Raw genomic sequence first — 12,493 nt, 5'->3', positions numbered from 1 at the left:
ATCAAGAGGATTGTGTTTAGTTCTGTGCCCTGCATGTTTGTCCAGAGAAGAGGGGCCAGGATGGAGAAAGGGAGTTGAGTCCAAGCCATAGGAAGATCTGATGAAGAATCAGAAGAAAAGACTTGAGGATGGAGGAAGATAGGGGAGGAGAACAGAAATGACATGATATTCATGGTAACAAATGTGAAGGGCTGGCATGTATAAAAGGGGAGAGCGAAAGAAATAAGCCATTATTAAGTGCCTACTGCATGTCAGGTCCTGTGCCAAGTGTTTCTTACATCATCATCTCAACGACCCTGGGAGGAAGGTGATCTTATTATCCCCATTTTTCAGCTGAGGGTTAGGGATTCCACTTGCTCTCTTTGCTCATAAAGGACATATCCAAGAGCAATGGACGGACATCCCAAAGAGTCTACATTAAGCTGAAGGTCATGAAAAACCTCCTAACAATGAAAGACCTCCTAAAGTGGGGTGGGCTAATTCAGCAGACAGTGGTTTCCCACTCATTGGATGTCTTCAAGTAGAGATTGGGTGGCCATTTGCTAGGTATATTAGAATGGAAATTCCTTTCTTATTAGGGGTTGGACTAGATAGTTGCTGGGGCAACTGGGTGTCAGGAAACTCTGAGTTCAAATCCAGCCTCAGAAACTTCCTGCCTGAATGACCTTGAGCAAGTCATTTAACCTTTGTTTGCCATGGGACAAGGAAATGGCAAACCCTTCCAGTATCTTTGCCAAGAAAACACAAATCACAAAGATCACAAAGAGTTGGTCATGGTTGAAACAACTGAACAACAACAGATGGTTGCTGAGGTCCCAACTCTCAAATTCTGTGATTATCATTCACAGATTCAACATTTAGATGAATTTTAAATTTGTGCTTAAGTGAATCTGTGACCCCACGGATAGGATTATTTCCTTCAATGATTCCAATCACAGCCTGTACATGTGACCCTACCTTGTACAATGATGGTCTGTTACTTCCCATTAATTCATCAGAGAATGGTCACCCAATGGGCTGGCAGCTTCCTCACTTTCTTTCTTGGGAAAAAAATGCTTTTTTAAAAAAAAATTACGAAACTGATTATTATAAATAAACCCAAACATTTCCATATACAAAGAAGATAAAAGAGGACTGTGTATGAATCTGTACACTTCTGTTACAGTGTTTAAAGCATACAGATATCAAATTGAATAAGGTCTTGAGAAATTAGTCATGTGATATTTTCTTGTTTCCTTCTATTTTTACTACATTATTGATAAGCTTTATCTTCCTTATTTTTCTTTTTTCCCTTTTCTTCTACCCTACATCTTGTTTTCCCTCCTTTCCTACATTTTGTATTTCTTTCTCTCTTTTTCTTCATCCTTCCTTCCCTCCTTAATTCTTTTGCATCTCTATCACTACTCACTAATTCATCCCTGCTATTTTTCTCATAACACAGAAGAGCCCATGGAGCACACAGTCTGTCCATTTTGCTCTTTTGCTCTCACCATGCATCCACCTCATCTGTTTTGTCCATAATTTTTTTATTACATCCTTTATTGCACAGTTCCTTCATAAAGCCTCAATTGGGTTTTGCTGTAGTCTGCTCACGCCAACTGTGGTGATCAACATGGTGTTTGGGGTGATTCTTCTCTATGTTCTTTCCAGAAACTGTGCTGTTTGGGGGACTCAGAAAAGTCCTCACACAGAAGGAATTGAGTCATCCTAAAGGAAAAGAGGGACTCTGTAAGATGAATGTGAGTAGGGAGTGCATTCTGGGCATGTGGTACAGCCAATGCAAAGGCACAAGGACCAGAGGTGTGTGCTGTGAAAAGAAGAGAGGGAAGTCCATTTGGGCTATACCACAGAGTGAGAGAAGAGGAATGTATAAATAAGGCTGGAAAGAAAACTTGAGGTCTAGATGTGAAAAGATTTAAAAGTCAAGCAGAGAAGTTTACACATTATCCTAGAGGCAATAGGTAACCATTGGAATTCACTGAAGAAGAGTGAAAAGGTCATATCTGCAATTAAGGAAAATTATTTTGGCCCCTGTGTGAAGGATGGGTTGGATAGGGGAAAGATTGGAAGTGGGGAGATCAGTTAGAAGGTTATTGAGATATCCAGGTGAGAGGTGCTGAGAGTTTGAATGAAAGGGGTATCTGTGTCAGAGGAGAAAAGGGATCAGATGCAAGAGATGTTGTGGAAATAGAAACAATAGAACTTGGAGACTGCTTTGATGTGCAGTATGAGGGAGATATTACTGACGTTGTGAACCTGAGTGACCTTGAAAGAAGTAGGGAAGGTCAGAAGAAGGAAGGATCTGGGGGCTGGCGGAGGGTAGCAGAAAGTACCATTCTGTTAGCAAGCCTCATGGATCTCATGACGTTTTCCTGAACAATGGGGAGAGGGCCTTCATGGCATGATTTAGGTAGCAGTTATAGCTTTAAATCTTTGGCACGAAGCACTAGATAAACGGAAGCTCTTCTCACTGTTAGTTTTTTCTCTCATTATTATTCATTACTTGGCTAGTTCCAGGATCTGTGATGTCGTCAGGTCAGCCATTCTCTCTGTCGATTCAAATGACAGTCAATAAATTAGCAGATTTTCTACCAGTGTTGCCTTGACCAAGAGATGTTTCTCCCTACAGGCAGTATGGGGATGGGCTTCTATGAAGTTAGGCTGGCCTAGGGACAACAGCTGCATTCATACTTGAAATCTTCAGGGTTTCACGGGACCGAGCAGTGGATTTGCTTCACTGAAATAGACTTTAAACCCAGAGTCAGCCATGTGCCATGGATGGCAGTGCAGATAGTGCCAAACACAATAACAACACCTAGCATTTAAACAGCACTGTTAAAGTGCTTTAGGTAAATTAGGTAAATTATCGCTTCATTCTCCCAGCATCCCTGTGAGGTAGGTGCTATTGTCATCCCTAGTATACAGATGAGGAAACTGAGGCTGAGAGGGTGACTTCTCCATGAGCACATAGATGTTAAATGTTTGAGGGAGTGCTCAGACTCAGATCATCCTCTCTGGTGCCACTCAGAATCATTGGAGGAAAACTTCACCGCCAGGATCATTATTATTAATTATCACCTTAATGATTATTAATTAAAGGATCACAATTTAGAACTTAAAGGCCAGTGAGTCCAACCCTTTCATTTTCCAGATGAGGAAGCTGTGATTCAGAAGTGAATTGACCAGGGTCATACAGCTAGTCCCATCTGGGGTGGGATTGAACCCTGGGTCTTCCTAACTCCACATCCATTACCCTGTCTGGTAGGCTCATTCATGTCTTTCATGGAGTTCTAGTCTAACATATCTTTGGGTTGTGGAGGTTATCCTGGAAGCTTGAAGACTATGCTAGTAGAGCAGCAGTTCTGGCAGGTTTTACCATGCTGGAAGGGCACAGAATCAGAAACAGACCATGGCTTGTGATTGAGGACTGGCCTACATATAGCAGATCTTATCTCCGGTTAGCTGAACTTAGTCACGAATCTCTGGCCATGGTGACCCATGAAACAAAGAAAAAAAAATGTTCTTTAGTCCTAGGCAGCCTCCTACTGCTTCTGCAGTGACCATGACAGAGAGATGGAAAAGGGTTCACACTTTTTTTATACCACCTATAAACAGTAAGGCAACAACCAGTGCCTAGCATGTTATAGGTACTGAATACATCCTATACAGGTAGGTAAGGAAGAGAGGGGATGACGACTCGGAGTCTGAAAGTCCAGATCTTGCTTCAGACACAAACTAGTCTAGTGACCCTCAGCAAGTCACTTAAGTTCTCAGTCTCAATTTCCTCCTCTGTAAAATGGGAATAATAACACTACTTTAAAAACTTGCCTTATAGGGTCGTTGTGAGGATTAAATGGGGTAGATACATGTAAAGTAGTTTGCAAACCTTAAAGCACTACGTAAGTGTTGGTTATTAATATTGTTACTATAATAATGATTATTGATGCTAGTCATATAAATGTGAGGTTTTTGTCCAACGACCAACAATGGAAGGTGTTTTCAGGCCATGAAAAGACCAATAAACTGCAAGTTACAAACCTGAGATCAAAAATGGCTCTGCCTCTTTCAGCCTATGGAACTTGGGAAAGACATTTATCTTCCTCGAGCCTCAGTTTCTTCATCTATAAAGAGGTGGAACTAGATGACCTCAAAAGCAGTCCCTTTCCCCAGCTCTGAGTTCAGGATTTTTCCATCTTAAGTGGAGACATACTTTTGGAAAAACAGAATCATAGTCATCGTGACTTTCTTCCTATATGAGAAATCACAACACGAAAGGAAGCTTCAGCCAGATGAAAAGATGAGTCACAACTTCTCCTTGGAAAGGCAAATAAAGGCATGGTAAACTACTTTTTATGATGTGTTCAAGGACAGCAAGAAACATAATTTCTTGGGAAACTTAGTCAAACCAAACAGTACTGTCCATGATAAGCATTAGCTAGAAAACCAACATAAACTTGTTAGCACCTGAAGTGAACACATCTGTGGCAGAAGATGAGGAAATAAAGAAATTCTATAAAGAGCTAGGTAAGATGCTCCAAGGCAGTGAGGCAGCACAGTGGCTAAAATAAGGAAGAGTCATCTTCGTAAGTTCAAATCTGGATGCAGCTAACTTAACCGTTTGCCTCAGGTTCCTTACCTGCAAAATGAGCTGTAGAAGTAAATGGCAATCACTTCAATAACTTTACCAAGAAAGCCCCAGACAGGGTCATGAAGTGTTGGATGACTGAAAAGTGAGCGAAAAACAAAGATGCAAGATAAACCAACATTTATTATATAATATTTAGTGGTCTTGATGCAAAACTTGGCACAAGAGACAATAGCAAACAGGTGTGTGTGTATATATATGTATGTGTGTATGCACATATATATGTACACATATATGTACATATGTGTATTGGGAAACATCTTCAGGATATAACTCTAAATGCTTCTAAACTATAAAGTCTCAATTTTATTTCATGAATACTTTTTTCAAGATGAGAAGTGAGAGGTGTTCAGTACGCAAAATAACATAAAAATGAAATTATGTTTGAGAAGGAAAAAAGCTGGCTAGAATGTCATTTATTTCTGAAACAGTTATCAATTTGTAGCCATCCCATTTCTTTCAAGAGTAAAAATGAAAATCATGGCCAGATTAGAATAAAAAATTTAAATTTGAAGCTATGATATACAATTGAGGCAGCTCTAACTTTACTGATTTAATTTAGTGACTTTAGAAAGTCATAATAGGCTATCATTGTTTCCTAAGGAAAGTTAACCAAAGTGAAAATCTCTCACCAAATGGAAGAGCAAAGAAGACCAGAAGTCATTTTAGATGGTAAGTATTTGATCTTCCTGTAAGAGAAAAGAGATGTCAGCTAAGGGCAATGATGATTTAGTTTATAAACCCATTTATATGACTCCCCTGGGACTCCTTGTATGTAGAACCATCACAGGCAAAATCCTGAATATTATGGGTCTAATATTCTGTGGCTTGTCACCACATGAAAACTATTGCCAATACATCTCCACTGATGTGTTTGTTTTTTTCTAGCCTGCCATGGTGCATTAGTTCAAAGGAAAGAGCAAGTACAGTGACAAGAGAAGATTCCCCTAGTGCCTAGTGGATATACTGGTGAGTACCCACAGTACTAGTAGGAGAGGGCTGACAAAGAATATTTGGACTCAGGACCACACATGGAAGGCATGCATGTTGGGAATACCTGTGATCAAGGAATAAAAGTTAAGAAGCACATTCCAGACAAATTCAGACCTCCAAAGTCGGAAGGCTGCTGATATCCTCTGTTGATGTCCTCATGCTGCTCTCCATTGCTTTCTTTTGGAAACGCTATTGAGTAAATCGTATCTATTTGCCAAAGGCCATAACTGGGTACAACAGTATTACTGGATCATGTGATGGAAAAAACTTCTAAGCATTTCTATTGGACATGTGTGGTCTGCTATCAACTTATGGGTTCTATCACTTCAGGGACCTGTTGGCCATCTTGGCTTCTCTCTGCTGGGGTGCAGTGACCTAAAAGGATAAGGACAAGCTGATATCTCTTTATTAATTGCCAAAGACTATCCCACCATAATCAACTAAGGGGCACCAGAATAAAATCTGGTCAGTATCTAGACCCAGACTAAGATAAAGCATTTTCCTTTAATTTGTGTTAACTTAGAATTCAAGTTAGAGATCTGAAAGATAGTTTCCATTTTGACATGCAAAAAACAAAAACAAATTGTAAGAGGTGTTGTCTTTATCCTTCATCCTCCTGGTCCCATTTTGTCATCATTATGTAAATCTGGCAGCAGTAAAACATCTGGATAGGAAACTTTATTTTCACAAGCAAAAAAAAAAAAAAATGTCATTGTGTCCCTATCTGTAAAATCTTAAAGTGACTGATGAAGATTCTGAGCAGGATCACTTCACAAAATAGTGGAAAGCAGTGGCAGATGAAGCAAGTTAACAAAAACCTTGGCAAAAAGGCCAATTAATCAAGGCAACTAATGAAAAGAAATGCTAGGGAAGGTGGCCTAGCTATACCAGACCTTAAACTGTTTTATAAAGTAGTAATCATCAAAACCACTTGGTACTGGCTAAGAAATAGAATGATAGATCAGTGGAATATGTTAGGTACTCAAGTCACAGTAGTCAATGATTATAGCAGTCTACTGTTTGACAAACCCAAGGACCCCAGCTTCTGGTATAAGAACTCATTGTTTGAACAAAATCGCTGGGAAAACTGAAAAATAGTATGGTGGAAACTGTACATCGATCAACATTTGACACTGTATACCAGAATAAAGTCCAAATGGGTACACGATCTAGGTATAAAGGCTGATATTATAAACAAATTAGGGGAGCACAGAATAATTTGTCAGATTTATGAGGGATGGAGGAATTTATGACCAAACAAGAGAGAGAGAACATCATGAAATGTAAAAATTATAACTTTGATTACATTAAATTGAAACATTTTTTGCATGAACAAAGCCAATACAACCAAGATTAGGAGGAAAGCAGAAAACTGGGAAAGAATTTTTACAACTAATGACTGTGATAAACTCCTCATTTCAAAAATATATAGAGAGCTGTAGATGAAGCCAAGATGGTGGAGCAGAAACAGGGACCTGCCTGAGCTCCCCACTCATATCCCTCAAAATACCTGTAAAAAAATATTCTGAACAAATTCTAGAGCAGCAGAAGACACAAAATGACAAAGTGAAACAGATTTCCAGCCCAAGACAAACTGGAAGGCTGACAGGAGGGGTCTTTTGTATCAGGCTCAAAGTAGAACACAGCCCAGCATGGACCCTGCCTGCACAGACAAGATTGGAGTAGACCTCAGAGTACTGAATCACAGCTTCCAGACTTCTCAAACCACAAACACCAAAGAGACCTTCAAAAGTCAGTGGGAAAGCTCTCTGACCTGGTGAGAGAAGAATATGGTCTGGCCCCAGCCCCAAGGTGGCAGCAGCCACTGCTGTAGTAGGCGACTCTTTCTGGAGATCTTGGCCTATAGACTGTGGGGGAATCAAGCAGTCAATCAGGGTCACAGTCTTGGATGGTGATCCTCAGGCAAGGAGGAGTGCTGTGTGGCAGAGCTAGTGGTGGCTGTGGAGAGCAAATCCTATTCGCAGATCCAGGGCAGAAAAACATGCTTGTGGTTGCTCTCAGATGACAGTGCAGGTCAGGAGAGGAGTAACACCTCTCCTTTGATCATACCACTTTGAAGGAGCTGAGAATTTATAGGTTTCTGGAGATATCTCAGCAAACAGCTGCATAAAACCTCTGAAACTTGGAGCAATACACCCTTCACTTAACAAGGAGATCAGAGGTCAAGTAATTGGTTGGGAAAATGCCCAAAAGAGGAAAATGAGACTATAAAAGTTTACTTTTCTTGGTGAAAAGGTATTTTCTTATAATGAGGAAGATCAAAGCATACAACTGGAGAAAGATAGCAAGGTCAAGAATCCTATATCCAAAGCCTTCAAGAAAAAACAAGAAATGGTCTCAGTCCATGAGAGAGCTCAAAAAGGATTTTGAAAATCAAGTAAGAGAAGTAGAGGAAGAATTGGGAAGAGAAAAGAGAGGGCATAGGGTGAGTTAAATATGAAGGGAGGATACCTAAAAAATAAAATTAAGTATCAAGAGGAATGTGCTGGGAGAAAGAGAAAGGGAGAGGTAGAATATAGTAAAGGACATAAAAGAGGCAAGAAAGAGCTTTTACAATGGAGGGGAAGAGGGGGGAATAGAGAAGAAACAAGTGAGCCTTACTCTCACTGGATTTGACTTCAGAAGGGAATAACACATATTCAATTGGGTATAAAAATCTGCCTTACCCTACAGGAGGGCAGGGCAGAAGGGGTAATCAGAAGCAAACACTATTGTTTGGGGACAGGTCAAGGGAGAGAATGGAATAAATGGAGGGCAAGACAGGACAGTGGGAAATGTGGTTAGTCTTTCACAACATGATTATTATTGAAGTGTTTTGCCTCTCTACACATGTAGGACCTATATCAAATTGCTTGCTCTCTCAATGGGGGGGGGGGAAGTGGAGAGGAAAGAAGAGAAAGAATGTGGAACTCAATTTAACTGAATTTAACATTCACTTAAAAATGAATTTTAAAATTGTTTTTGCATGCAACTGGGAAATAAGTTGTACAGGTAATGGGGTATAGAAATCTCTTACCCTACAGGAAAATAAGGTGAATGGGGGATGGGAGAAGGAGGGGTGATAGAAGGGAGGGTGGATTGGGGAAAGGGTGGGTGGGGTACGTTTTGTCCTGGGGTAGGGGTAGGGGAGAGATGGAGAGAAAATTTGGGATTCAAAATCTTGTGGAAGTGAATGTTGAAGACTGAAAATAAATAAATTATATTATAAAAATAAATAAAAACAAAAAAATATAGATAACTGAGTCAAATTTACAAGAATACAAGTTATTCCCCAATTGATAAATGGTCAAAGGATATGAACAGGCAGTTTTCAGAGGAAGAAATTAAAGCTATCTATAGTCATATAAAAAATGCTCTAAATCACTACTAATTAGAGAGGTGCAAATCAAAACAATTCTGAGGTACCACATCATACCTATCAGATTGGTTAGCATGAAAAAACAGGAAAATGGTAAATGTTGGAGAAGATTTGGGAGAGTTGGAACACTAATTCATTATTGCTGGAGCTGTGAACTGATCCAATCATTCTGGAGAGCAGTTTGGAATTATGCCCAAAGGGCTATAAAAATGTGCATACCCTTTGACCCAGCAACATCACTTCTAGGACTGCATCCCAAAGGGATCATAAAAATGGGGAAAACACCCATATGTACAAAAATATTTATAGAAGCTCTTCTTGTGGTGGCCAAGAACTGGAAATCAAGGGGATGTCCATCAATGAAGGAATGGCTGAGCAAACTGTGGTATATGAATGTAATGGAATACTATTGTGCTATAAGAAATGACAGACAGGTGGACTTCAGAAAAATCTAGAATGACTTATATGAACTGATGCTGAGTGAAATGAGCAAAACCAGGAGAACATTATACACAGTAACAGCCACAGGGTAGGAGGACTGATTTTGATGGACTTAGCCCTTCTCAGCAATGCAAGGACCTAAAACATATTTGAAAGACTCATGATACAAAATGCCATCCACATTCAGTGAAAGAACTATGGAGTTATAATGCAGTATGAAGCAGACTATTTTTTCTTTTGTTATATTTTGTTTTTCTCATGTTTTCTTCCATTTGCTAACATTCTTCTATGCAACATGACTCATGTGAAAATATGTTTAATAAGAATGTATATGTAGAGCTAATACAAAATTGTGCACTGTCTTGGGGAGGGGGTAAAGGGGAAAAATTTAAAACTCATGGAAGTGAATGTTGAAAACTAAAAACAAATAAATGATTAAATTTGGAAAAAAACGAACAAACAAAAAGAAAGTCAATTAAGACAGATCATCCTAACAGTATTTAAAGATGAACCCAAAAGGACAACAAATAGAAAAGAAATAGAAAATGCCTGTAAAGTTATCTTTTAAAAAACTTCTTTTCTCCATCAATGACAGATGGAGCCACCATGTTTGGACTATCAGATCATAGTACCCTATGCGATATGTGAGAGCTGTAGAAAAGAAAGATGGAAAGAATATGTTTCTAGGAGTTCCATTCTGAAAGTGACACAGTTTTGTCTACAGTGAGGGATTGAGTCTCAGGAAATTTGAAAGAGGAGAATATACTGAAAGGTTAGGAGTGGGTGGAAAGAATCTTAAATCTCACTATTTTTAAGCAATTGAGAAAATGACACTAACTACAGACTCATTATGCTTTCACATCTATAAAAAATATTTATGAAAAAATATGAAATATGCCCGGATATCAATTGAGAAAACAGGAAAGCTTTTAGGATATTATACTACAGTAGATAATGTCTTTATAGTCAAGAAGTCAGCAAGCATTTATTCGGTGCCTTCTGTGTGCTAGGCACTGTGCAAGTGCTGGGATACAAGGAAAGGCATTAACAGTTCTTGCCCTCAGGGATCACAAAATTTTATCAAAGAGACTACATGCAAACAAGTATGTACAGACAAGATATAGACAGGAGAAATTAAAGATAATCTCTGAGGGAATGTATTAGAATTAAGAAGACATTAAGTAATGCTTCTTGCAAAAGGTGGGATTTTAGCTGAGATTTTATGAAAGCCAGGAGGTACATAAAAGAGGGAAGAGAATTCCAGGTATGGGGGATAGCTGAAGAAATATGAAAGGTACAGAGAATACAAGATACTCTTATGATTATTGGTTCTTGATTTTAAAAATCATGTGATTTGGTAGGTCAAAATGATCATTGTAAAGGTCCTCCTCAAACAAAGTGCCTTCCATACATATTTCAAAGTCATACCACATTTCTTGAAAGATTTAAAAAGAGATGATTTTATTCTGATTAATAATACAAAGGGTAGCTAGCTAGCACAGTAGATAGAGTGCTGAGCCTGGAGTCAGGAAGACTCATCTTCCTACATTCAAATATGATCTCAAACACTTAGTAACTATGTGACCCTAGACAAGTCACTGAGCCCTATTTGCCTCAGTTTCCTAATCTGCCAAGTGAACTTGAGAAGGAGAGGACAAGCCACTCCTGTAGCTTTGCCAAGAAAACCCCAAATGAGGTCACAAAGAGTTGGACATGACTAATAAATGACTCAATAATGATAATAACAAAACAATAATACATAAATCAAGGAGATGGACATTCCTCATACATGTGTATCAGCAGCATCATCAGAGACGTTTAGCATAGTTCAAATGAGAGAGATTACTTTGTAATAGTAAATTCCCCGACATACACAGGGGGGCCTACTATCACAGGTTCTTAGATCTGCATTTATGAAAGGAAAGGCAACTTTTAGGGGGTCAACAAATCACTTTTATCAAGCACATGTATCATTCACTTAGTTCAGGGGAAAAAGTTAGCACCCTTAATATCAGAGAAAATGCAGAGAAATCAAGATCAACAGATATAGCTTCCATCTGACATAAACAATACATACATCATAAATCAACAGACAGATTCAACTGTCTCACCATTACATATATAAATAGTTACTACAGAGAGAAGCACCAACATCTGGGTTTTCAAAACCAGGGAGCTCCTAAGCAGATGCCCAGAGTCTTGTCTGGCCAAACAAACACTTCAGTAAGCCCCAAAGTAAAAGAGTCTTTATACCCTTTTTAGAGCCAGAGGACATCACAATCCTCAAGAACCAGTGCCTCATTAGAAAATTAACAAAATGTGTGGGGCTCCTACAAATCTCCCCTTATCAAACTCCCCTTAATGAGCAGTCCCATTAATGGGTGGGGAAGATTTTCCCATCAAGAAGCAAAATTATATTAACAATAAGTAAAAATGCATTATCAATACATCCCTGTAAATTATGGGGTCCTTCTATTGTTTCTGTTTGCAGAAAATATTGCTCTGATTACATAAAGTCCAAGAAGCTGGTGGAGACTGACTCTTAAATGAGCTGCCCAATCACTCAGAAGGGTTTAGTCTAACTCTCCAATTAATGATTTAATCAATGAGTTATTAAATGCCTCCTTTGTGCCAGGCACTGTGCAAGGTGCTATGGCTACAAGTGTAAAGAATGAAATAATCCATACTTACAAGGAGTTCCCACTCTAGAAGCAAGAAACCCATATGTAAATTTTGAATGCAAAATGAATACAAACCTATATGAATGCATTTCACGAATAAATAAATGCACATTAATAAATGTGCAAGTGTGAGTATATAATGAACAAATGTAAATGACTAAATGAATGAATAAATCCAAATATATGTGGTTGCATCTAAGGTATTTTGTGAGTGAGTGCACAGAAAACTGGGGGATGTGGGAAGACTCCAAACAAAAGATGGTGCTTAAGTTGTGTCTTGAATAAAGAGAGAGATTCCTTAAAGAAGAGCTAAATACCATATGGAACAACCAATGCAAAGACACAGAAGTGGGA

Source organism: Notamacropus eugenii, chromosome 2 (assembly GCF_028372415.1).
Source record: "Notamacropus eugenii isolate mMacEug1 chromosome 2, mMacEug1.pri_v2, whole genome shotgun sequence".
Classification (NCBI taxonomy): domain Eukaryota; kingdom Metazoa; phylum Chordata; class Mammalia; order Diprotodontia; family Macropodidae; genus Notamacropus; species Notamacropus eugenii.
Note: the sequence above shows the minus strand (reverse complement) of the source record.